The 27,643-nt window shown below is 45.9% G+C and overlaps 1 long non-coding RNA gene across 1 annotated transcript in view; it reads right to left on the bottom strand.

Moving 5' to 3' along the window:
• LOC119965119 overlaps positions 1–27,643 on the bottom strand; it is a 270,840-nt gene that overhangs the window by 56,701 nt on the left and 186,496 nt on the right. Inside the window, exon 2 of the long non-coding RNA XR_005460433.1 lies at positions 4,275–4,387. This is a non-coding gene — a long non-coding RNA (uncharacterized LOC119965119). The remainder of the gene's footprint in view (positions 1–4,274; positions 4,388–27,643) is intronic.

Genomic DNA, 27,643 nt, shown 5'->3' on the forward strand with positions numbered 1-27,643 from the left:
GAAAACTGTCAATGAAGATCGAGGCAGAAAAAGCGACGGAAAGAAGATTTTCATCGACTATTTGTTAGGAGCAATGAGAGATTCGCGGGACTGGACGCGCGCACGCACAGAAACCAGAGAAGCACTGCCACCAATGGAAAGGTTTAACAGAAGTTTTCGGCCGTAACTGTGAGTTCCGTTGGGGAAGACTTGCTTGCGTTGAAGAGTTTGGCGTCCAGGGACCGTGCATGTGGACAAAGCTACATGGACTGTGGGGAACAGGGATTTTGAAATCCACCGACTCTGCACGGGCCAACATGCAGGTGAAAAGTCAAAATACTCCGACATAAAGCGATTGTTTGTGCCAGACTTTCCAAAACAGTCGGAAGGGAGCAAGTGTAGACCCTCGGAGCCGGGATTCAAAACTGGCATGAAAAACAGGCACCATGGACACATTTTTGAGGATTCTGAAACATGGAATTCATCTGAAGAAAGATACCAATTGTTTTTAATAGCTCATCAGACACCGCACGACGTAAAGTTCGCAATTTTTCTCAGCACAGTTGGCTGTTAAACGTCCATGCTGCTGACCGGGATTCTCCGTTACCCAGCAGGGTGGGCCATACCGGCGCCGAGGAATTGCCTGAAGCACTCCGGCGTCGGGCTATACGGAAGGTGTGCCAGCTGGCGCCGAAGTGCTTGGTGGCACGCCAACCGGCGCTGGAGCAGCAGCGTGTACTGGTGTCATCCCAGCTCATGCACAGGGGGTTCTTCTCCGTGCCGGCCATGGCAGACCGTTACAGCGGCCGGCGCAGAGGGAAAGAGTGCCCCCATGGCACCGGCCCGCCCACGGATCAGTGAGCCCCGATCACGGGCAAGGCCAGCGTGGGGCTTCCCCCACTACTCCCCTCCCACCCGGGGCCAGATCCCCCTGCGCCCCCATGAGGACTCCGCAGGCCGCCCGCAGAGCCAGGTCCCACTGGTAATGACCTGGTGTAATTTATGTTGGCGGGACCAGCCGAATACGGCCGGCCACTTGGCCCATCGTGGGCGGGGCGGAGAATCGCGGGGGGGGCTGCCAATGGCCCCCGACCGGTGCGGTGCAATTTCCACTCCCGCTGAAAAACCGGCACTAGAGAATCCGGCAGCCGGCTTCGGGGCAGTGGGGTGGGATTCACGCTGCGCCGGCCATGGCAGACCGTTACACTGAAGACATTGTACACTTAAAAGGACACATTAGGGTGAAAGTAGAAGCAAATGAACAGCAAATGAAAGTAGAAGGAAATCATCAACACCTCCTGGTGCTTGGATGTGGCGACCCTGGAGACTTACTGCTCCCCGGACCTGGAATACCTGACCGTGAAGTGCGGCTCATACTATCTTCCATGTAAGTTCACTTCAGCCATTATCACAGCGGTCTACATCCCACGCCAGGCAGAAATGAGGAAGGCCCTGGATGAACTGTACAGTTATAAACAACTACAAAACAGAACATCCAGAGGCCTTGTTCATCGTGGCTGGAGACTTCAACAAGGCCAACCTCAAGAGTGTACTGCCAAAATTCCACCAGCGCATCTCCTGTCCAACCAGGGGAGACAACACTCTTGACCACTGCTACTCAAAAATCAAGGGCGTCTACCCTTCCATCCCCAACCGCACTTTGGGAAATCAAACCATAAAACGGTGCTCCTTCTCCCAGCATACAAGCAGAAACTCAAGCAGGCGAATACAGCTAAGAAGGTCGTGCAATGCTGGTCTGAGGAAATAGAAGAGCTCTTACGTGACTGCTTAGAGACAGTGGACTGGTCCATATTTAAGAACTCAGCGACCAACTTAAATGAGTATGTCACCACCATCACAGACTTCATCAGCAAATGTGTGGACAACTGCGTGCCAAAGAAACTAGTCTCTAAGTTCTCCAACCGGAAACCATGGCTCATTCATGAGATTGACTCCCTACTGAAGGACACATCTGAGGTGTTCAAGTCAGACGACTCTGTACTAGACAAGAAATCCAGGTACGACCTCCACAAAGTCATCCCAGATGCCAAGAGAGAATATCAAACCAACCTAGAGTCACAGACAGACTCTCGGCGATTGTGGCAAGGACTAAACAACATAACGGGCTACAAAGCCAAGCCGAGCAGTATCTCTGGCAGCAGCACACCCCTCCCCGATGAACTCAATGCAGTCTATGCTCGGTTCGAGCAGGTAACCAACAATCCGCTGAAGAGTGCCCCAGCAGCCCATAACTCACCCATACCCACCATCACAGTTTCAAAAGTCAGATCGGCGTTCCTGAAAGTGAGCCCTCGGAAGGCAACAGGCCCAGACCGGGATCCCTGGTCGTGCACTCAGAGCCTAAGCAGACCAGCTGGCAGAGGTATTCGCGGATATCTTTTTAAAAAAATTTAGAGTATCCAATTATTTTTTCCAATTAAGGGGCAATTTAGCGTGGCCAATCCACCTACTCTACATTTTTGGGTTGTGAGGACGAAACCCACGCAGACACGGGGAGAAAGTGCAAACTCCATACGGACAGTAACCCAGAGCCGGGATCGAACCTGGGACCTTAGCGCCGTGAGGCAGCTGTGCTAACCACTAGGCCACCGTGCTGCCCTTCGCGGATATCTTTAACCTGTCCCTACTCCACTCCGAGGTCCCCACATGCTCAAGATCATTCAAACGACAACGAAACCAAGTTACAGAAAGAACTAAAGCTAGATGTTTTGACAAGGTCGGGAGATCAACAACATTTTTGGGCATATCCAAAACTTGAAGGTCACAAGATTAAAATGGAAATGGATATGGGCGCAACAGGAGCACTAATGCTTGAGGCAATTAATCATCAAAGCATCTGCCTTTAAAACCATAAAATGTGACCCTAAAGTCATACACTGAAGAAATAGTACACTTAAAACGACACATTGTGGTGAAAGTAGAAGCAAATCATCAACACCTCCTGGTAGCCTCAATGACTACCATCCGGTGGCCCTGACTTCAGTTGTAATGAAGTGCTTCGAGAGGTTGATCATGAAGCGCATCACCTCCATACTCCCAGAACGCCTTGATCTACTGCAATTCGCATACCATCGCAACCAGTCCACAGCAGACGCCATTTCCCTGGCCCTACATTCATCCCTAGAGCATCTCGACAACAAGGACTCCTACATCAGACTCCTATTTATTGACTACAGCTCCACCTTCAACACCATAATCCCAGCCAAGCTCATATCAAAGCCTAGGACTTGGCTCCCCACTCTGCAACTGGATCCTCGATTTTCTGACCAACAGACCACAATCAGTAAGAATGAACAACACCACCTCCTCCACAATAGTCCTCAATAACAGGGCCCCACAAGACTGCGTAATTAGCCCCCTACTCTACTCCCTGTACACACACTACTGCGTGGCAAAATTTGGTTCCAACTCCATCAACAAGTTTGCTGGCGATACGACCATAGTGGGCCGGATCTCGAATAACGATGAGTCAGAATACAGGAAGGAGATAGAGAACGTAGTGGAGTGGTGCAGCAACAACAATCTCTCCCTCAATGCCAGCAAAACTAAAGAGCTGGTCATCGACTTCAGGAAGCAAAGTACTGTACACACCCCTGTCAGCATCAATGGGGCCGAGGTGGAGATGGTTAGCAGTTTCAAATTCCGGCGGGTGCACATCTCCAAAAATCTGTCCTGGTCCACTCACGTCGACGCTACCACCAAGAAAGTACAACAGCGCCTATACTTCCTCAGGAAACTAAGGAAATTTGGCATGTCCACATTAACCCTGACCAACTTTTACAGATGCACCATAGAAAGCATCCTATCTGGCTGCATCACAGCCTGGTATGGCAACTACTCAGCCAAGGACCGCAAGAAACTTCAGAGAGTCAAGAACACCGCCCAGTCCATCACACAAACCTGCCTCTCATCCATTGACTCCATTTACACCTCCCGCTGCCTGGGGAAAGCGGGCAGCATAATCAAAGACCCCTCCCACCCGATTTACTCACTCTTCCAAATTCTTCCATCAGGCAGGAGATACAGAAGCCTGAGAACACACATGAGCAGACTCAAAAACAGCTTCTTCCCTGTTGTTACCAGACTCCTAAATGACCCTCTTATGGACTGACCTCACTAACACTACACCCTGTATGCTTCATCCAACGCCAGTGCTTATGTAGTTACATTGTATATCTTGTGTTGCCCTATTATGTATTTTCTTTTATTCCCTTTTCTTCCCATGTATTTAATGATCTGTTGAGCTGCTCGCAGAAAAATACTTTTCACTGTACCTCGGTACACGTGACAATAAACAAATCCAATCCAATCCAGATGATAAAATGACCTCTTCATGTTGTCCATGGAAACTTTCCAGTTGTATTTTTCAGAGCATGGTTGGCTCAGGCTAGGTTTAATTGGGAAACAGTCAATCAATTAGTGGATTCAAAGAGCAACTTGCAACAACATCGGAAGAAGTACAAGAAGGTGTTCAAGAGTCACTGGGCTCTGTGACTGGAGTTGAATTACACCTAAACATCAAGCCAGACAGCACACCCAAATGGCTCAAAGCTAGAACCATACCGATCACCATCAAGCTAAAGTTGAAAAAAAACAAGACCGATTAGTAAGGACAAGAATCATCAAACCTGTTGCTACAAGTGTTTGGCTGACACCAGTCACTCCTGTATGAAAGCGGATGGCTCACTGAGAATTTGTGCATATTTTAGTGCTATTATTAACCCAGGTTTATGCGCAGATTTATCAACTGCAGCTGATTGAAGACTTGTTTGATGGACGTTCTGCAGGACAGAAATTCAGTAAATGGATCATTCATGGACATATCTGCAGATGAATGTGGCAGCCGATTCATAGTCATGAGTACTGCTGGACAGATTCATATTACTTTATTATTAACTATAGCCCAGTAGAGTGTAAACTTTATTTAATTAATAGTTATACAATAAATCAGTTTTGTTTCAATCTCATGATTGGTGGATTCTTTGTCATCAACACAAGGACCATTCTGGAAGAAAAGACAAAGAACACAACATATTACAACCAAGGGTAATATAACAGTGACAAGTTCAGATTCTTTTTCTGAGGACTTTTCAATGCCTATAGTAACAGATACTGAAAAAACTACTTAAGAAGTACCACCTACAGAAAGAAATGAGGACCTTCTGAGGTCCCAAGTAGCCAAGTTCAAAAATTCTACCAAAAAGGAATTGCTGTCCACCACAGAGACTGTCTTATTGAATTGTAGATATGTTTAGAAATAACATATCAAATGATCTGTTGTATAAATGTTAATAGCACTAATGAAGTAAAGAGGGAGGGGTGTTACGTATTTGGAATTACACTCTTGCTTGTTCTTCATTACGTAATGTGTAATGATGCCAGCAACGTGTTTGCTTGGGCTTCAAGCAGATCACCACCTTGATTGTATGAGCAACAACCTTAATAAATCTGTCATCATGTTTACAAGAATCTAGAGTGTTGGCACCTCCATACTTTTTCTTTTTGCGGCAACAAAGAAATATAACATTTGCAATTTAAATCAGTAACTTGGATGAAGGGATGGTTGCCAAATTTGCTAATGTCACAAAGGAAGGTAAAAACATAAGTTGTGAAGAGGACATAGGAGGCTACAAAGCGATATAGGTAGGTTAAGTGAGTGGGCAAAGGGCAGCACGGTGGCCTAGTGGTTAGCACAACCGCCTCACGGCGCTGAGGTCCCAGGTTCGATCCCGGCTCTGGGTCACTGTCCGTGTGGAGTTTGCACATTCTCCCCGTGTCTGCGTGGGTTTCGCCCCCACAACCCAAAAATGTGCAGAGTAGGTGGATTGGCCACGCTAAGTTGCCCCTTAATTGGAAAAAATAATTGGGTAATCTAAATTTTAAAAAAAGTGAGTGGGCAAAGATTTGGCACATGGAGTATAATGTGGGAAAATGTGAAATTGTCAATTTTAGCAGGAAAGATAATAAAGAAGCACATCATCTAAATGGTGAGAGATTGTAGAGCTCTGACATTCAGAGGAATCTGGGTGTCCTAGTGCAGTCACAAAATGCAAGTGTGCTGTAGAAAAGTAAGGCGGTTAATGCTTCAGTTGTACAGGGCACTAGTGAGACCACATTTTGAGTATTGTGTACAGCGTTATTTAAGGAAAGATACAAATGTGTTGGGAGCAGTTGAGAAAAAGTTCAGCAGAATAATACCTGGAATGGATGTGTTGTTTTATAGGAAAATGTTGGACAGGCAAGGCTTGTATGCCCTGGTATTTAGAAGAATAAGAGGTGGCCTGCTTGAAAATATAAGGGGCTGAATCCTCCGCTGTCAGCTTGGGGGTTTCCTGACAGTGTGGGAAATCCCTTTGAACAGCCGGTGAAATGGAGAAACCCACCCCAGATCTCTCGGCGGTCTTGACAGGGTGAATGTGGAGAGGATGTTTCCTTTTGTGGGAGAATCTAGAACTAGGAGTCACTGTTTAAAAATAAGAGGTCTCCCATTTGAAACAGATGAGATTAAACTCTTTCACTCAGAGGGTCCAGAGTCTTTGGAACTTTCTTCCTGAAAAGGCGGTGGATGCAGAGTCTTTGAATATTTTTAAGGCAGAGGTGGAGAGATTATTGGTAAACAAGGGGGCAATGGGCCTATTCCTGTTCCTTATTCATATGTTTGTATTCCACTTATTTCCTCCCAAGTAAAAGCTGTAAATGTTTATAAATTATGTCACCCAGTAGTTTATCATGCTATGTGTCACTTTTCCAGTCTCATTTAAGTACCCTTAATCATGCTGTTGTCCACCTTCCCAGAAGTTTTCAGAATGTCTGTCTGCTTTACTTTCATTTTTGAGCAGGCTGTTATAGAGTGAGGATTTAGTTTTGTTTTTAGAGAGAAGAGCTACAGTGAAAGCCAGCAGATGTGCATGGATCTCTCTGCAAGTGTTCATTTGGGTGATTTCAAAGGGATAACTGCTCTCATTAAAGAATTTAAACCTGATCTCTGTGTTAAAAGGGTCTTTTGTCTTCTGAATGTTGTTTGGGAATTTATTAAGGATTATTTAGTGTTGTATTCTTTAGGGATTGTATTTGAATTGATGGTTGCTAAGATGTTCACTGTAAGTTTTAAAAAGGTTAACTTGAGTTCATAGAATAAACATTGTTTTGCTTTAAAAAATACTTTTCGATTTCTGCTGTGCCACACCTGTAGAGTGGGCCATGTGCTCCCCATACCACAATCTAATAAAAGTTGTGGGTCAGGTGAACTCCATGATACATTTTGGGGTTCTCTAAACCCTGGCCCATAACAATGTCACTGTAACATTGCGGAGTGGACTCGATGGGCCAAATGGCCTTACTTCCACTCCTATGTCTTATGGTCTTATGGTAACTGGTACACGTCTAAAATAACCTTCTTTGGAAATATCTTGACTTGCAACAGTTAGAATCAAGAACAAATGTCCTCTTCATACATATTACATAGAATTTACAGTGCAGAAGGAGGCCATTCGGCCCATCGAGTCTGCACCGGCTCTTGGAAAGAGCACCCTACCCCCTATCCAAGGTCAACACCTCCACCCTATCCCCATTACCCAGTAACCCCACCCAACACTAAGGGCAATTTTGGACACTAAGGGCAATTTATCATGGCCAATCCAACTAACCCGCACATCTTTGGACTGTGGGAGGAAACCGGAGCACCCGGAGGAAACCCACGCACACACGGGGAGGATGTGCAGACTCCGCACAGACAGTGACCCAAGCCGGAATCGAACCTGGGACCCTGGAGCTGTGAAGCGACTGTGCTATCCACAAGGCTACCGTGCTGCCCATGTTACATGTTACACGTTTAATATGTAGTATGATAATATGAAGCAATACAATGTTTACATGTATTTCTCTATGAAGAAAAATGCTGATGGAGAATATCTCTTGTGAATCCATGTGGTGCCTCTATTCATTGATCAGACAAGGCTGTAGACAGAAAGTGATGTTTCCTTCCTATCCCAGATATACTGAGGTCAATCGTAACATCTCCAATATTGGCTCAACTAAATCAGTTGGGGCTGCAAGTAAGAATGGGACTTTTCTAGTGTATATGCATGATGCTGACTGACCAAACCAGTTATATTAAGGAGAAAGACATATTGAGGCTCCTAATCAGTTTGGCTTTGACAATGACAGTAAGTCATTGAAATTTTCCATAGTAGATGGGAAGAATTATTTTAATTCACCTGCTTTTTTCTGGTTTCCCATAATATTCAAGATGTCATTTGAAAGGTCTACCTGATCTTTCACACTTAATCTACTTCGCACAGTGCTGAAAACATCCTTCGACATCTCTTACTGCTGTCTACAATGCACCTCTCTGTTTCCCTCCTCACAGCTGTTTTAGGGCTTCAAACCCTCACGACCTTTTCATTTGTTGCCATTTTAAAATTATTTTTACTTAGCCTTTGCATTCCTTTGACTTGCTGATTCAACCCCTGTGGCTTGTGACAGGAAATGTCATGATATCTCGTGCTTTGAGCTCTAATTTAAAATGCTGTAAGCCATTCATGCAATTGAAAAAGTTTTCAGCCTTGCCTGCTAATCAGTAAATTACAGTTTTATTTTAATCTTAATTAGTATTTAAAATTCATGGATTGCAAGCTGCAAGGTAGAAAGTGTTATCATTAAATAAAAATATGAAAGTATAACCAGTAGCAATACACTTGCAATGGTATTCTAATACATTACCATTTATATGGCTGTCATACATGGTGCTTCTTTTTGGTGTTACGATCATAAATTAACATATATGTATGACTCTATTAATAGTGGATGTTCTACTAAAGCTATAGCAGGATCTGCTGTGCCCATAAGAGATCTGTCGTCTGTTTTGTATGAAGGAAAAGGATGTGAGCAACATTTCAAGATCTTTTCTCCGTGACTATATATCACACATTATATCAAAGCAAGAAAATAATTATCAGTACCGTGGAGATAATATGGAGGCATTTTGAGAGTGAAAAATAGGATTGGCATTTGTAAATTACCAATTGTTTGATTTTGAACACAAAAGAGCAGAAAATGGTCATTCAGATAATATGTTGAAACTAAAACGATTCAGCAATGTCAAACTGAATTCCGGACTCAAAAGTGAGCTTAACTGGGCCATTTTTATTCCTTTAGTCCTTGCCCCGAACTAAGATCGTATACCTGGGAATGTCCTGTTAGTTGATATCAGCCAAAGTGATGGCGAGGTCCTGGTACGGAGAGGGAGGATACCATTCTTCGCCACTCTGTCCACCTGCAACACTACCTTAAAGGAGCTATGAACCTGTACTCCTAGATCTCTTTGTTCTGTAACTCTCCCCAACTCCCTACCATTAACTGAGTATGTCCTGACCTGGTTTGATCTACCAAAATGCATCAACTCACATTTATCCAAATAAAACTCCATCTGCCATTCATCGATCTTTTTATCATTAAGAGGCTCTACCCTCTCCCTGGTCACTCTTTTGCCCTTTATGTAATGGCAGAAGCTCTTTGGATTTTCCTTTGCCTTATCTGCCAAGACAATATTATGTCCCTTTTTTTCCCTCCTGATTTCCCACTTAACTCTACTCCGACAAGCCCAAAACTTTTTAAGGGATCCACTTGATTCCAGCTGCCTATGCATGTCATATGACTCCTTCTTCCTTTTGACCATGGCCTCAATATCCCCAGTCATCTAGGGTTCCCTACTTCTACCAGCCTTACCCTTCACTCTTGAGAGAAATGTGCTCACCCATGATCCCGAATTAACACCTTTTTGAAAGACTTTAGGGGCAGCACGGTAGCATGGTGGTTGGCATAAATGCTTCACAGCTCCAGGGTCGCAGGTTCAATTCCCGGCTGGGTCACTGTCTGTGCGGAGTCTGCACGTCCTCCCCGTGTGTGCGTGGGTTTCCTCCGGGTGCTCCGGTTTCCTCCCACAGTCCAAAGATGTGCGGGTTAGGTGGATTGGCTATGCTAAATTGCCCTTAGTGTCCTAAAAAAAATAAGGTTAATGGGGGGGGGGTTGTTGGGTTACTGGTATAGTGTGGATACGTTGACTTGAGTAGGGTGATCATTGCTCGGCACAACATCGAGGGCCGAAGGGCTTGTTCTGTGCTGTACTGTTCTAAATTCTAAATTCTAAAACTCCCACTTACCAACTGTCCCCTTGCCTGTAAGCAGGTTCCCCCAATCAACTTTTCAAAGTTCCCGCCTAATACCATTGAAATTGGCCTTGCGCCAATTTAGAATTTTAACTTTTCGGTCAGAATATCATTCTCCATATTGTCATGTGAGAGAACCTTTAAGATATTGGATGTTTAAGCAATGTACCTTTGAGAAATAAAGCAGCTCATATTACTGAAGTGATGTCAGAGGGAGGGGGAGCTAAGATGAGCTCACTTCTGTTTTAGTTTCAGTTTGAGAGAGCAGCTGAAAAGTGCCTGGCTGGTTTGCTGAGAGCTGCATGAAGAAAAAGAGCTTGGGTGTGTCTGTGTTTGCAGTGAGCTGGATTCTGCTGTTATCTCTACCATGAAAGACTATCTCTGAATCATTTGGGTGATTTGAACTCATAATAGTAATGTCTTTAACCTGATGTGTTTCTGTTCAAAGGTGTTAATCTTTTGGAGGTTTGAAGGAACATTTTAGTGTTGTATTATTTTCGGGGTTATCTTTGAAGTAAGGGATGTTAAGGGATCCAATGTTTATTTAAAAAGGTGAAATTGAATTCATGGAATAAACATTGTTTTGTGTTTAAAAACCCACATGTCCATAATTGTAATACCACATCTAGAGACCAAGCCGTGTGCTTCAAAAGCAACAATACACTTGTTGAACTCCATGATACATTTTGGGGTTCTGAAAACGCCGCTCCCATAACAATAGCTAGCTTAAAACTAAAGGAATTATGGTCACTGGTCCCAAAGTGATCCCTCACTAATACTTCCATCACCTTCCCTTCCTTATTCCCCCAAGAGGAGGTCAAGATTTGCCCCCTCTCTAGTCGGGCCATCCACATATTTAATGAGAAATTCTTCCTGAATACACTCGACAAATTTCTCTCCATCCAAGCCCCTAATGCAATGGCTTTCCCAGTTAATGTCGGGAAAGTTAAAGTCCCCTACTATTGCCACCCTATTTTTCCGGCAGCTGTCTGTAATTTCCTTTACATATGGGCAGCACGGTAGCACAAGTGGATAGCACTGTGGCTTCACAGCGCCAGGGTTCCAGGTTCGATTCCACGCTGGGTCACTGTCTGTGCGGAGTCTGCACTTCTCCTCGAGTCTGCCTGGGCTTCCTTGGGGTGCTCCGGCTTCTTCCCACAGTCCAAAGATGTTCAGGTTAGGTGTATTGGCCATGCTAATTTGCCCTTAGTGTCCAAAAAGATTAGGAGGGATTATTGGGTTATGGGGATAGTGTGGAAGTGAGGTCTTAAGTGGGTCGGTGCAAACTCGATGGGCTGAATGCCCTCCTTCTGCACTGTATGTTCTATGCTCTATTTGCTTCTCGATTTCCCGCTGACTATTTGGGGGCCTAGAGTGCAGTCCTATCAAAGTGATTTCATCCTTCTTATTTTTCAGTTCAACCCATATAGACTCAGTGCGCGAAGCCTTGGATATATCCTCTCTCTGTACTGCCGTGATGTTGTCCCTAATCCAACACACAACTCCCCTTCCCCTCCTATCTCCTGGTTTATCATTCCTATAGCATCTGTACCCCGGTACATTAAGCTGCCAGTCCTGCCCCATATTTCAGTAATAGCTATAATATCCCAGTCCCATGTATCTATCCATGCCCTGAGTTCACCTGCCTCTGTCTCTTAAATAAGGCCTCATGGCAATATATCTTCATTATCTTCAGTTGAATTTTGGCAATAAAAATGATTTTTCGTTTTGTCGGGCAAGATAGGGAAAGAAAATTAGTGTTGCATTAATTAGGGGATCAAGAGGTGATGATAGGGGTGAAATCCTCCATGGTTACCATAAAACTATAAGACATAGGAGCAGATGTAGGCCATGGAGTCTGCTCCACCATTCAATGAAATGATGACTGATCTGATGTGATAATCCTCAACTCCACTTTCCCGCTTTATCCCCACAACCATTGAATCCCATACCGATTGAAAATCTGTCTATCTCAGCCTGGGATATACTTAATGACCCAGCCTCTACAGCTCTCTGTGGTGAAGAATTCCACAGATTCACTACCCTCTGAGAGAAGAAATTCTTCCCCTTCTCGGTCTTAAATAGATGTTAATCTCCCTTGCTCTGAGATTATGCTCTCTGGTCCTACAAGAGGAAACAACCTCTCAGCATCTCCCCTGTTAAGTCTTCCTGAGAATCTTATATGTCGCAATAAAGTCATCTCTCATGCTTCTAAACTCCAATGAATACAGGCCCAACCTACTCAGCCTTTCCTCAAAAGAGGTGTGGTCTAACTATAATAATAACCGTTTTATTGTCACAAGTAGGCTTACATTAACACTGTAATGAAGTTACCGTGAAAAGCCCCTAGTCGCCACATTCCGTCACCTGTTCGGGTACACAGAGAGAGAATTCAAAATGTCCAATTCACTTAACAGCACATCTTTTGGGACTTGTGGGAGGAAACCGGAGCACCCGGAGGAAACCCACGCAGACACGGGGAGAACGTGCAGACTCCGCTCAGACAGTGACCCAAGCTGGAAATCGGACCTGGGACCCTGACGCTGTGAGGCAACAGTGCTACCCACTGTGCTACCGTGGCAAGTAATGCCTTATATAGCTTTTGCGAGACTTTCCTGTTTTTATCCTCCATCCCCTTTAAAGTAAAGGCAAACATTCCAAACAGTGCTCTTGGCTCTGATTCTTTGCAGCAGAGAACAGTGTCAATCCCCCTCACCATACCGTCACCTATTACGATAATATTCTTATGTGCTCTCCCCACTTTAATGGCTTCCTGTACCACAGTGCCAAGGTCAGTCAACTCATCCAGCCTGCAGACCCACACTCATCTAAACAAGCCAAAAGAGCATCATATCTGTTGGACAATTGTGACGGCTGACAGTCCTGTACTCTGGGTCCTCTTACTTGCCCCAGCTGCAGTTACATCCCCCCTGTCCCTGGCCACTTTCCAACCCAGAAAACCTTATCCTAAAAGGTGTGACTGCCTCCTGAAACAAAGCTTCCAGGTAACTCGCTCCCTCCCTGACGTGTCACAGTGTTCGCAGTTCAGCCTTTAGCTCACTGACTCTAAACTGAATTCTTCAAGCCGCAAACATTTACTGCAGATGTGCTTGTCCTGGATCATAAACTTATGCAGGAGCTCCCACATGCTGCACCTTGGTACATCACCTGTCCTGCCACCCTCAATGTGTTTTAAATAACTACTTAAATAAATTATGTAATTATTTATGGTGCTTTTTATATATTCTCAACTTACAGAAGAATGGTTCCTATATTATTTTAAACCTTAGGAATGTAATAAACCTTAAACACTTACTCGTCACTAGATATACGCCAAACAGGCCAGGACCACTTTCTGAAGAGTGAAAAGCCAAACGCAAAACAGCACTACTTTCCCATGCACCAAATTCCCACTTTGATATAAATTCCCAAATATACCCAACCGGATTGTGTTTCCCTCAGATTGTGGCCTCTCCCACTGCTCCTGCGCCTCTTACTGATTCTAGAGAGAGTAGGCTCGTATTGCTTGATGGCCTTCTTTTGATTTGGCCTTTCCTATTTTCCCATATTAGTTACTCAAAGTGAGAGTGAAAAGTCAGAGAGGAAATATAACCATCAATAGAATATTTCCAAATAAGAAATAATAATTTAAAAACTGATTCATTTTCACATCCTTTGTTTGTATGGCAATGACTGATTTCTTTATTGGAAGAAGAGGTCTGGAGGAGTCACTGAATCCTGCAGTATGATGGAGTTGAAGGACACCAGGTTATCAATATACAGTGCTGTAGTCATTTTGCCAATTCTGATCTTGATTCAGCTTCTTTTCACTCAAAGGCTCGCCAATTGTTCTGAAGACAGACTTACCAACCATCTTGATGTTACACTCAATTATAACTGTTTGAGTGTTAAATATCTGCTGATGTTGGCGCGCATTATTCAAAGTGTCAAGTTTTTGAATGGTTAAAAGTAGCAAAGTCTGGTTGAAATCCATACACGGGGGGTTTTGATAATGTTTTAAATCCACTAACACAGCACTGTGCTATATTACACGGTAGATTTATCACGGAAATTGGATTTCTGTAGTCAGTGACCTGCATACACAGTCAGAAAAATGATGGTCATTCCAATGGGGCACAGAACTGATGGCCTTTTGCAATGTTAAGACCAATAAGGCAGGAATTGGTAGCAGCTCAAGATGATAAAGTTTCGGTCAGTAAAGTGCGATCAATGGAGCAATTTGGAGAACATGTCAACATTATTATCACAGGATCTCTGACTTACAATAGGTCACATTTTCTCAGTGATTCTAGATAGCTATGTCCTGCTCCAAATGAACACGTGAGCAGTGAAGGTTGTTGAGGTTCATGTCAGCTTACTATGAGGAAAGCTTTCAAATGAATGGTCATCACAAATCTTTAATGTGGGCATGTTTTACTTTGCAAAGGAAACCATTCATCTTCGATGTTCCTTGACCCGTGAAGGGATTTGAATTCTGACAATAGTTTACAAGATATTTATTCCAGCCATGAAAAGAAAGTCTCACATGGCGTCAAAATTGAATGATTTTAATTACAGGACCACAATATTCAGTCAGTTATATGAGTAAGCAAAAGGAGGAAGACCATTGATATCGCAAAGCAGGAACCATTTATATTTAAAAACCCAGGGCTCTAATAAAACAAGTGTTGACTTCAGTTTTCCAACAATTATATCATGGATAACAGAAATGTCTTCAGTCTTTTGATCTCGTTCCATTTTAGCTGACACTGTCTGACACTTCTTCAATCCTTTCAACTCAAATTTAATTGGGTTACAGGTGAACTGGGGAGACTTCTACTTCACAGCAGAAATTGGCATTAAGTTTGAGGGGTATTTGAATCGTAGACACCTGTGCGGTATTTCCGTTTCAGAAAGTATTGACACCTGGACTGAATCGGTGGACTTGTACGATAACAAAATAAGCCGTGGTCCCGGAGCAATTTATGATCCATTAATGGGCTAGCAACAGTGCCACATGAAACTCGACCAATTCTAATGAAAAACAGTGTCTGATTCACCAGGGTCAGAATTGCCACTCGAGAGGCTGACAAGCTGCAGCCGCATATTAGCACTCCACTCTCCACTGACACTAATCCCAACCGTGGGAGCACGGAGAGCAGCACCCTGGTTTGCTGACTCTGAGCTTGAGATCCTGCTGGATGCCATGAAGGAGAGTGCGGTCCACCCTGTTCCCCAGGGTGGGAAGGAGGCTGCCACCCACCACTGTACACCAGGCTTGGGCGCAGGTGGCAGAGGCCGTGAGCGTCACGGGCTCCATCATCAGAACTGAACAGCAGTGCAGAAAGAAGTTGCATGATCTGCTCAGGGCGGCCAGGGTGAATAGGCAACACTGTGTCCCTGGCACCAACAGCTGTCCCAAACAACTCCCGTCCCAAACACCCACATTCCAAACATCCTTAACCCCCCCTACCCACCTGCAGCGTGACCAAACCCCACCCGCTGGCAGTGTGCACGCTCCCCACCTTACACCACATGCCAGCACCCATACCACCTGCCACAAGTGATGTGGCACAGTCCCAGAGGGGGTGGCCCAGTCCCGATGCTCCATGGCCGCGTGCATGGAAAGCCTGGTTGAGACAAGAGTGGGTCTCCAGGACTGGTTGCACCAGGTAGCGGGAGAGCCCCAGGAGTTCCCTCCTGTCACACCCCCGACCCACGAAGTAGCCCGGGGATCATCGGGCACCCGAGGGATGAGGAGCTGATGGGGCCCTTGCTGGTGACCCCCGCAGGGAGGTGCCAGAACACCGCAGCGCCTCGGACTAGCCCATTCTGTCCCTGCTCATCCGATGGACAGTGAGCAGAACAAGGTGGTACCACACCACCTGGGATAACCGAGCAACTGCTGGGACCATCTAGCGCCGGTCGCTCCAGAGGATGGCCGCGAAAGGGGACATATGTTACAGGATGGGATTGGCAGCAGGCTAATTTCACTCCTTATGTACCACCTGGGGATCCACCTAGATGGAGCATTAGGGCCTGTAAAGCCAGAAATGCAGACACCAACTATTTTGGCACGGTTGCAGCAGACAGGATGAGCGTTAGGGGGTTGGGCACAAACTTTTCTAGTGATGTTCACATGTTATTTGCAAAATAACCACCTGTGCCCAGAAGTTCCAACCTGCCTTGATGTTCTTTCAGAAGGGTGTGAGGGATGGGCTGGGCTGGGTTGGGCTAGTTGCACATGGGGCGCAGGGGTGGGGGTGGATGGGTGGACAGCGGAGTTGGTCATGGGCCGGGGCCCCAGGTCGGATCCCACACATCGCTCTGGTACCCCACCCCTTTCCCTCCCTCTCGGCCAACACTACCCGACCCCGGGGCCCTATCCCCTTCTCTGTCACCCTTAGGGTTCAGTGGGAACGTGTGATGGAATGGCCAACTCACATGCAGGGGTCACCCAAGAGGACGGTGGCAAGGGCCCGCACCTGCAAGTAGGTTTCACAGAGGGAGTTATGGGGGAGGAGGGGGATTGGATGGGGCAGAGGGAGGAGGAGGTGGAGAGCCTGATGGTGGGTGGCGGCACTCAAATTGCCGGTGTTACTCTGCGCCACCATGGGTGGACGGTCAGTGGGGTGGGCAACAACATGGCTGCCTTGCTTGCAGGCTGTGGCAGTGGCATTCCGTGCCTGGACACCCTAGTCCCGGGAGGTGGGGGTCACCCCAACACCACGGCCCATCCCCTGGTCGTGCCCTGTCTCCCCCCGTTACTTCCCCGCCCCTGCAAGCGGCAAGTCCGCAGCCCACGGTCGCGCCTCTGGGAACATATCCTACCTCCTCTCTCTCCCTCAGTAGGCATGGTGCCTGTTTCCCAATTTTTAAAACCACAAGTGAAACCCGCCATTGGTAATTCCTGCTGGCAGAGGCGGAGCATTGCGGAGGCCCCAGAGAATACCAGGTCAGGCCTACTAATGATATGCCAACAACATTTACTGTATGTGTGGTGTAGAATGCATTGACGCCCTGTCGAGGCACTGGAACATTGTATTCTGTCGTGCATCCAGCAACTGCCATGATTTTTGCCTCACACTCAGTTCTCTGCCCAATCACATTTTGTGATTCCGGTGTTGCTGGGCAGAGAATCGCGCCCCTGGAGTTTGATCAGTCTTTTTATTTTATGCAATTAAAGGCTGAGGGTTGCTGCATTGCGAATCGCTCTGCTGGTTTGTTCTTTTGTCCTCTGTTGTCACTTCCTCAAGAAATATAGCTGTACTTCAGTTAGTCAGCAGGCAACTTCAGGTCGTATGCTTCTGAGATCCTACTCCAAGCGTATAATAAGATGTGCTCCTGGCAGTCTAATTCAGGGTTTGAACATTCCTACTTGTGTTCATCACAGACTAGCCACTGTGTTAACCCAGGAGCTGTCCTCTACATTTTCTACTTCAGAATGCCATCTCAGGAATATTCTATGAAAACACCATGTCAGCAATTGTGTGTGTCTTACTGCAACTCGGAACTTTAGTTAATAGTATACTTGATATCCAATATCTTCCTCAATCTGATGTCATAATTACAGAAGGAAAATATATCAGAGGTAATTTTGTTTGAATATATCAACAGAATCAAGACATTCCGTGTAAGTGTAAATACAAACCATTTAAACATGGCTTACTGGAATTTATTTGCGGCTAGTTAGTCTGCATTTAAAATTAACCAAAGATTCACTCAGGATGATACAGAGAAGACAAATATATATATATATTTTTTTCTAAATTTAGAGTACCCAATTCATTTTTTCCAATTAAGGGGCAATTTTGCGTGGCCAATCCACCGAGCCTGCACATCTTTGGGTTGTGAGTGCGAAACCCATGCAAACACGGGGAGAATGTGCAAACTCCACACGGGCAGTGACCCAGAGCCGGGATTGAACCTGGGACTTCGGCGCCGTGAGACTGCAGGGCTAACCCACTGCGCCACCATGCTGCCCTCAGAGAAGACAAGCATGATCACTGCATAGTTGTAATGTCAGCTCATTGATTTTCCGGAGTACCCTGTGTGTAACACATAATGCATTGAGACCTTGTGAACCTGGCCTCTCAGAGTCACAGGTTTGAGGGTTCAAGGCTGACACTCCAATGCTGTAATGAGGGAGTACTGCACCTTTGGAGCTTCTGTCTGGGTGATTAATCATTAATTTCTCTGGATTCCAGGAAGAGCAGTGTGGTAATATAATCAGGGCCTAGTTTTAAGGCCGATTAAATTAGATATCCGAAATTAAAGAATTGGGCATTTTCAAATCATACTGCAGTCAAACCTCAGGCAGGCTTATGGAATTCAGACTTGACCAAAGTCAGATACACAACCAACAGACAAGCTGCCAGAACATGTCTGGGCCTGTCCCATCAATCACCCATTAAAGATCATCGCACTCTACTGAGACCCAGCAGAAGAGCATCACACCCCATTGAAATGCACATGTCTATTGTCCGTAGCACAGATTGAGCCAGAATTTCCATCACCCAGAGTTTCTACTGTTACCTTATATGGTAACAGGTTATGTGCAGCCCACACCATCAGAGATGGGACACCTGGGGTGGGCTCAGATGGCCTGCCAAAAGGTTATCAACCCGATCATTGGCTGCTGAGATCCCCTCCTGAGGCATCGTTGGCCGGAAGCCAGAGAGGTTTCTGGAAAGGTGGTGAGGGAGGGGGATAAACGTATGCATCTCAGACACACCAGCAGCAAAGACCCGATGTGCAAGGTGACCTTGACCAGACCAGAGGAAGGAAGGAAGCAAGGAAGAGACAGCCAGCGAGAACCACATTTGTGAAGACGGGCCAGAGTAATTCAAGCGATCAGATCCACAGCCTACCAAGACATCTTTGCGGATAGTATACTTATATCTGGGGTATCCCCTTGTTTTATGTGGGAAAGTTAAGGGTTAATGGTATTATTATTAATAGACTTATTGAACCTTGACTTGTGTTTGTCTTTTGTCCATCTTGCAAGAAGGGAAACTGGGTAAAAATTTGATTGACACACTGGTCAAAGTATCTGAGATTTAGCAGATATAACAGCAAGAATTATGGAGGACTGGCAACCTTAAATTGACCATCTCAATCCTGCTCCTCATTATGGCTGCTGCTCTTCCTTTACCTGTTAGGTTGCTCCCGCCAGTACTCACCTCGCCCTCCCTAGAATTCGCTTCACTCTCCACAGCACTTGCGTTGCCCTCCCTGGTACTGGACAGCTCTCTCCTGCTGCTCCCTGACATTGTCCAAATTGCCAAATCCCCTGTTGAATCGTTGGCTATCTTTGAGTGGCTTGGGAGAGGTTCGGATGGAAGGATGCTGATACTCCCAACATTGGTGTTTGTCCAACCTGTTTGCATGGGGACGGGCACATTTCCATGACATGACTGCGATGGGTCGGATCTCGAACAACGATAAGTCAGAGTACAGGGGAGAGATAGAAGGCGGGATTCTCCGATCGGCAACTCCAAAATCGCATTCGGTGATCGGCTGGGGGATCCCCGTTTGCACTGAAATCGAGGGTGGCGCCGCTTTTGCAATACTCCGCCCATCAAAAAACGCCGTACTCGGGGAGTACAGCCACACACCGTATGGACGGCCTCAGGATGTCACTTGAGGGCCTCCCCCTATTCTCTGCCCCCAATGGGGCGAGTTCCTAATGGCATGGAACACATTCTTTTATTTGTGAATCCGGTGTGTGCAGCTGCGGACCGAGTCCTAGCACCAGCACAGTCGGTGGGGGGCGGGGGGCACGAAGATATTATTTTTAAAAAATAAATTTAGAGTACCCAATTCAGTTTTTCCAATTAAGGAGTAATTTAGCGTGGCCAATCCACCTACCCTGCACATCTGTGGGTTGTGGGGGCGGAACCCATGCAAACACGGGGAGAATGTGCAAACTCCACACGGACAGTGACCCAGAGCTGGGATCGAACCTGGGATCTCGCCGCCCTGAGACAGCAGTGCTAACCACTACGTCACCGTGCTGCGCACGAAACGTGAAGATATTAAGCAGTACAGCTGAGTGCATGTGCTCTGCTTAAAAGCAAAAGTGAAACTGAGACTGAATCACATGGCACACTTCCCCTTTTGTGATGGCACGCTGCTATCTTTAAGGCATATTACAGATGAATTCAGGAAGCAGCGTGAAGGAGGCATTGGTTTCCTGAGAGCTTGAGGCACGTATTGGGGTCTGTGGAGCAACCACACCAGACAACAGTAGGAAGGTGACCATGATGGTAAGCATGAGGCAAGTGCCAAGAGGGAGGAAGAGTGGCCCGAAGGCAGTGGCATGACCCATAAAGCAGCAGCTTAGAGAAAAACAGAAATTTGGCTGCAGCGAGGGAGATGAGAGGTTGGAGCTGGAGCCTAAGCGTGAGCCTGAGCCGGAGCTGGAGCCGGAGCCAGAGCTGGAGATCCAAACTCTCATATCCCTCTCTGCTGCCATATTTCTTTTTCTCTGATTGGATCACTTCACTGAAAATCACTTGCTGATTGGCCTCACCAATTGCCAATCAGGCGCATGCATCCTACCTCCTGTGAGGATGGGACAAGGAAAGAAAGTTATTTGAAAGCTTTATTGGACACTGGACTGAGGCTATGGCGCTGTGCTAATATCACTTATTTAATCATTTAAATAACATCTTTGCTCTTTTTATAACATCTTTGCTCTTTTTTTCATAGGACAACACTTTTTTTCGCTTCATCTTCAATGATTGTCTGATCAACAGTACATCTGCCAAAATTGTAAAGGACTAGTGACTTATCATCAGACTCTAGTCTGATGCGATAGATCCTGTCAAACAGCGGTGGACCACAAGATAGAGTGGAATGAGGATATTGAGTTCTAAACTCACCACGTACACACAGGTAGATTTCAAAGATATGCGAAAACTTCCCTTTCCCATAGAATTCGTAGAATTCCTACAGTGCAGAAGGACGCCATTTGGCCCATCGAGTCTGCAGCGACTCCCTGAAAGAGCACCCTACCTAGTCCCACTGCCTCGCCCTATCCCGTAACCCCACCAAACCTACATATCTTTGGACAGTAAGGGGCAACTTAGCATGGCCAATGCACCGTCAAAAAGGGTGAGAGGATTTATGAATCTTACAGCACTTGGAAACCATTTAGCCGATAACTTGGAAGAGAGGGTTACCTGATAGAGCAGGATTGCTGCAAACATGAAACCTTTCAACAAGAGATCGTGCCAAACTTCTTCATAGTTTCTCACTGAAAGATGACACAGCATCCCATGGAAATATTGCAGGGAATGTTAGTTAAATGCAAAAGCTCCTGTCAATTTGTCTTTTCAAAGTGCTACTGAGGATAGGAACAAGGGAATATGGAAGCTGAATGCATGGCTAAAGAATTGGTACGGGGGCAGGGATTCAGATTCTTAGATCACTGGGATCTTTCCTGCGGCAGGGGCGACCTCTTTAAGAGGGACGAGTTGCATCTGAACTGGAGGTGAATCAATATCCTGGAGGACAGATTTGCTATTGTTACAAAGGAGGGGTTGAACTAGATTGGCGGGGGGTGGGATCCTCATCAGCAGGGAAGCAAATGAGGGGCTGAAAGGAGATGCAGTACTCAGCAACAGCAGAGCTGAATAGACAGATGAGGCAGGAGCATGTGGGGAGAGGAGAAAAACCCTATGGATTAAATTGTATCTATTTCATGCAAGAGGGCTGACAGGGTACGGCTAATGACCTCAGGGCATGGATAGGTACTTTGAAGTGGAATATTATAGCCCAACTGAAAACATGGCCATGGAGGGACAGGATTGCAGCTTCATGTTCCAGGTACAGGTGCTTTAGGCGGGACAGACGTGGAGAAAAGAGAGGAGGGGTGAGTTGCATTTTTGATTGAGGGGCCATCCAGCGAGGCTTTGTGGGTGTACTAAGAAATAAGTTCCTGTTAGGGTTTATGGGCAAGGCCTTGGCAGGAGTAGGGGAACCCTGGATGACAAAACATATTGAGGTTTTGGCCAGAAAAGGAAGGGGACATGGCTCAGTTACAAGCAAGCTGGAATCAAGGATTCCCTGGAGGTGTACAGGTGTACAGGGTTGGTGCAGACTCAATGGACCGAATGGCCTCCTTCTGCACTGTATGTTCTAGTCCTATGTTATCTGTGGTGGGTAAGTTACTAGAGGAGGATTCTGAGGATAGATATACAGGCATTTGGAAAGGCACGGGTTGATTGGAGGTAGGCGCATGGCTTTAGCATGGGAGGATTCATGCCGTACAATTTGTTCTTTGACCAGGAAGTGACCAGGAAGGATTGATGAGGGTGTTGCTCTATTATTTATCCTCGGTGAACCACAAGCCTTCCCTTATATCGATCAAATGACCACACAACCAGATAGTAGTTCAAAAGAATGGTTTATTACATAGACAAGAGTTATTCAACATGCAAACACATATCTACTACAGAGTAAACTACACCTATCAGATACAATATCTATACTTAACTTCAGGCGACCGCACTGCAATGGATAAGGCCTTTATCTGGATTTCACTTGGCTGGTTGGAAGAAAGTGGCTCTGTCTCTGCTGGGCTCATCTTGGTCTTGAACTTAGCTGGCTGTTCCTGCTGCAATTGGGTTGGCACAGGCCGGATCCAAAAGAGACAGAACACATGGCTGTGCTCTCTTTTATCCCTCTGGGATTTCCTGCTCTTTGTGGTGGTCCTTAACCTTGGACCCAATAGTTCGTCAGGGCTCCGATCACTGTCTTCGATTTCGGCCAATAAAGGGGCGGGTGCCTTGGTGGCTGGGCGGGTCCTTAGCGGTCATTGACCTTGGCAGTTGTACTTTCTGAGTAAGGGGAATGGCGCCGATCAGTCTGTGGCTGTACCGGTTGCTTGATTGGAGTTCTATTGTCTTGGGAAAATGGGCCATTAAAATGCAAACGGGCCGGGGTTTTGGTCAGGTCTGGTTACCTGTGTTTTAGATACACAGAGGCTGTGTATCTGTCTGAGTCCTGGGTTGGCCATAATTCCCATGGTCCTTTGCAAGTGACTATCTTAGATGGCTACAGGAGCAGGGTGGTAGATGCAGTTGATATGGACTTCAGTAAGGCCTTTGATAAGACCTTGTAGGCTGCTCTGGAAGATTAAATCTCATGGAATCCAGGGAGAACTGGCAAATTGGATATACAATTGGCTTGATGGTTGGAAGCAGAAGGTAATGGTGGAAGGATGTTTGCCAGACTGGAGGCCTGTGACTAGTGGTGTGCCTCAGGGGTCAGTGCTCAGTCCATTGTTGTTTCTTATCTATATCAACGATTTGGATGAGAATGTACAAGGCATAATCAGTAAGTTTGCAGATGACACTAAAATAGCTAGCATTGTAAATAATGAGCAAGGTTATCAAAAATTGCAGCAGGATCTTGATCAGCTGGAAAAGTGGGCCGAGAAATGGCAAATGGAGTTCAAAACTTATAAGTGAGAGGTGTTGCATTTTGGAAAGTCAAATCAAGATAGGACTTCCACGGTGAATGGTAGGACATCAGGGAGTATCGTGGGATAGAGGGACCTTGGAGTTTAGGTGCATGGTTCTCAAAAGGTGGAATCACAGGTAGATAGGGCAGTGAAAAAGGCTTTTGGCTGGCCTTCACCAGTCAGGGCATTGAGTATAGAAGTTGGGAAGTTATGTTGTAATTGTACAGGACGTTGGTGAGGCCTCACCTGGAGTATTGTGTTTAGTTTTGGTTGCCGTGCTATAGGAAAGATGTTATTAAACTGGAGACGGTACAGAAGAGATTTACAAGGATGTTGCCAGGACTCAAGGGACTGAGTTATAGGGAGAGATTGACAGGCTAGGACCTTTTCCTTTGGGGTGTAGGAGACTAAGGGTGATCTTATAAAGATGTATATGATTATGAGAGGGTGAATTTTTCCCAGGGTTGCATAATCGAGAACTAGAGGACGTAGGTTTAAGTTAAGGGGGGAAATAATTATTGGGAACCTGAGGAGCAACATTTTTGCACAGAGGGTGGTATGTATGTGGAATGAACTACCAGAGGAAGTGGTTGAGGCAGGTACATTGTCAACATTTAGTGATAATAATAATAATAGCTTATTGTCACAAGTGGGCTTCAATGAAGTTACTGTGAAAGACCCCTAGTTGCCACATTCCGGCGGCTGTTCGGGGAGGCCGGTACAGGAAATGAACCCACGCTGCTGGCCTTACAAGTCAGCTGTTTAGCCCACTGTGCTAAACAAGCCCCTATAAAAGGCATTTGGACAGATACATGGATAGGAAAGGTTTAGAGGGATATGGGCACAATGCAGGCAAATGGGGTTAGCTTAGATGGGCTTTTTGGTTGGCATGCACCAGTTTGGGCCGAAGGGCCTGTCTCCATGCCGTACATTCTATGATTCTATGAAGGTCGATGCAGAACAGGTGAAGTGTCAAACAACAAGTACCTTACCAACAGAGCAGCAATTTCCACCTGCTTGAGTGGGAAATCAACTACTTGTTATTGTGGCAAAGTTTCTATAATAGGCGGGTGAACTGCTCACACAGTTTCCTATCCAAAGGTGATGGTGGAAATAATCCCCAAGGTATCTCACAGCCGTACGCTCATACACTCACCAAAGGTCACTGTTGTCTTTTGCCAGAACTCACCTTTTCTTCCAGATAACCTTCTCCTATACTTCCTTTATATGCCATTCACATCTGATTGTCGAGGAAAGGTCAGCATAACTGGAGACAATGTAGAAGTGGATTTCATTTGGAACTTCGCTGATAGGGTTAATATAACAGTTCTGAAAAGCTCTGTGAAAGAGATGTCAACAGGTCAAGGGATGAAATAAAGGGAGCGTGTTCTGACCGGCATCTGTGAAAGCAGAGATGTCAGAAGGTCATGGGATGGAAAAAGGGGAGTGTGGCTTTGGTACCATTTAAGGTTCTGACCCGCATCTGTGAAAGCAGAGAGGTCAAAAAGTCAAAGAATGGAATGAATGGGAAGCGTTACTTTATTGCGGAGATAGCGCAATTAAGCTCGTTTGACCAGTTGAAACAAATAAACATTGAAATGTAAAAGGAATGGGCTTTGGAGTAAGTTGGGCCAGATGGCCATGGGATAAGAAAAACCTTTGTAATAGAATTAATAGTGACTTGTGCTAATGATTATGTCAAAAATAACCTCCCGACCTCGAAGAATAATTCCATATATGTACATGTTCTGGATCCTTGCCAAATCATAGGTGTATCTAGGAATTTAAGGGGACCACCCCTAAGCTGTAAAATGTATAAAAATACAGTCCTTATTCTGGGATTTTGGCACTTCTCGAAGGTGGTTACCCGACTGCTTAGAGATTTGTCCCGGCCGTGAATAAACGAATATTCGTTACTGACGTGTTCGAGTGTTTTACTTCTGGACTGACGATCAGATACGTGAAAGCGCAATTCACATTGGTGGCCCGTACGGGGATCTCCAGAGGGGTCTGCGCAACTAACCGGTGTAATCGACTGAGCTCGTTCAAAGTAGAGGACGAATTTGGCCCCCAACGTGAGTAAAAATTTCTTTTCCACCTTGGTATTCGCCTACTACCAGTTTGATCGTTGCTCAGCCTTGCCGTTGGTTTGTCGAGAAGCCTCTGCGAGATCCAGGTCAGTCCAGCGAACCCGTTTTAAAGAGGGTAAGTGAGTGAACCCTGCGGTTATCGTCTCTAGGGGCAGCCTGAGACTGCCGCCGTGATTCCAGGCAGTGTTCGCTGGAGTTACGGGCGGGTTGTCAGGACTGCTAGGGGCAGCCTGGGACTGCCGCCGTGATTCCAGGCAGCGTTCGCTGGAGTTACGGGCGGGGTGTCAGGACTGCTAGGGGCAACCTGGGACTGCCGCCGTGATTCCAGGCAGCGTTCGCTGGAGTTACGGGCGGGGTTGCCAGGACTGCTAGGGGCAGCCTGAGACTGCCGCCGTGATTCCAGGCAGTGTTCGCTGGAGTTACGGGCGGGGTTGTCAGGACTGCTAGGGGCAGCCTGAGACTGCCGCCGTGATTCCAGGCAGCGTTCGGCTGGAGTTACGGGCTGGGTTGTCCAGGACTGCTAGGGGCAGCCTGGACTGCCGCCGTGATTTCCAGGCAGTGGTCGCTGGAGTTACGGGGCGGGGTTCTCAGGACTGCTAGGGGACGATTCCGGCTGTGTGCTCCGGACGGGACTGCCGCCGTGATTCCAGCAGCGGTTCTCCTGGAATTTACGGGCGGGGTTCTCGGAGCTTAGCCCCCTGTATAACCCATACCTCACCAAGAATTTTACCTACTTACCCCTTAATAGCATTGGTGTCCTGGTCCTGCGTTATTAAGGAAGTGAAGTAAGCTAATAACCCTTAAATCTGGTCTTTCTTGAGTTGTATTACTGTGTTTAAACTCTGCTGCTTCCTTTCCTTGTCTCCAGCCGGCTGCGTCTCTCTCTCTCTCTCTCTCTCTCTCACTTGCTGTTGCAGAGTGCTGCTGCTTCTGCTCCCTTGGTTTATATTCTCTTTCGAAGAGTTATTAAGTTTTAACGACTGTATTGTATATGGGCTTGTTTCACTTGATAGTTTAAAAGTATCTTTGATGTAAACATCTTACTACAACTCGTTATTCATTTTGGGCATATCGTCTCCTCTCAGATCTGATTTTAAAAAATGCTTTCGTTTCAATAGTTAACTTTTATTTCTGTGATTTCAAATCGTTTAATTTTCCAATTGTCCCCAGTTCATAACTTTGCCTTTGATTTTGACTTAAATGATGTTTCTCGTAGCCAGGTCATCTCCATTTTCTTTTAATTAACTTGATGTTCGTAGAATTTTACCCCTTAAATTGACACTAAATTCGACTGAGCATCTTCCATTCTTTCCAGCTGTTTACTAAGAGAGTTTATTTCAATTAAGGTGTGAAACTTTGCTTTTAGCTGTATGCTAAAATTTAACTTGGTTGTGACTTGAAAGACTTGCCTGTTTTAAACATTCGTCACTTAATGCAATTGAAACTCTCATCCATGCTTTTTCAGATGCTTTCTGAGATAGTTACATTCCATGAAGGTGTGAGCCATTGTTTTAGCTTACCACATGAAGCCTGTGTGTCTGCTGAAACCTGCTTGTGAGCAAGAATCTGCATTTTATAACCCTGCTCTTTGCAGCTGCTATTAACCTTTTGTGGGATCTTTCCCTGTACCCTCTCAAACCAGATATTGCCAGACTTTCATGTTTCAAATGACACATTTTTCTGTATTATCAAGAACCCACCGCAAAGAAATTAATTGCCTTGTGGAGGGAATACTGTCAGTCAGTGAAAGATGCATCTATACTGGCTAGCTGGCAGGAAAATGCCTCAAAATTGGGTATTGGCCTCACCAAAGGGGGAATTGTTAAAACAGTAGAGGTCTTACAAAGGGAATGTAAAGAATATAAGAAACGTAAGAATGCTACTCCTACCCCGGCGCCGGTCAGCAATGCGAAGCA

The sequence above is a fragment of the Scyliorhinus canicula genome, chromosome 4 (genome assembly GCF_902713615.1).
Source record: "Scyliorhinus canicula chromosome 4, sScyCan1.1, whole genome shotgun sequence".
Classification (NCBI taxonomy): Eukaryota; Metazoa; Chordata; class Chondrichthyes; order Carcharhiniformes; family Scyliorhinidae; genus Scyliorhinus; species Scyliorhinus canicula.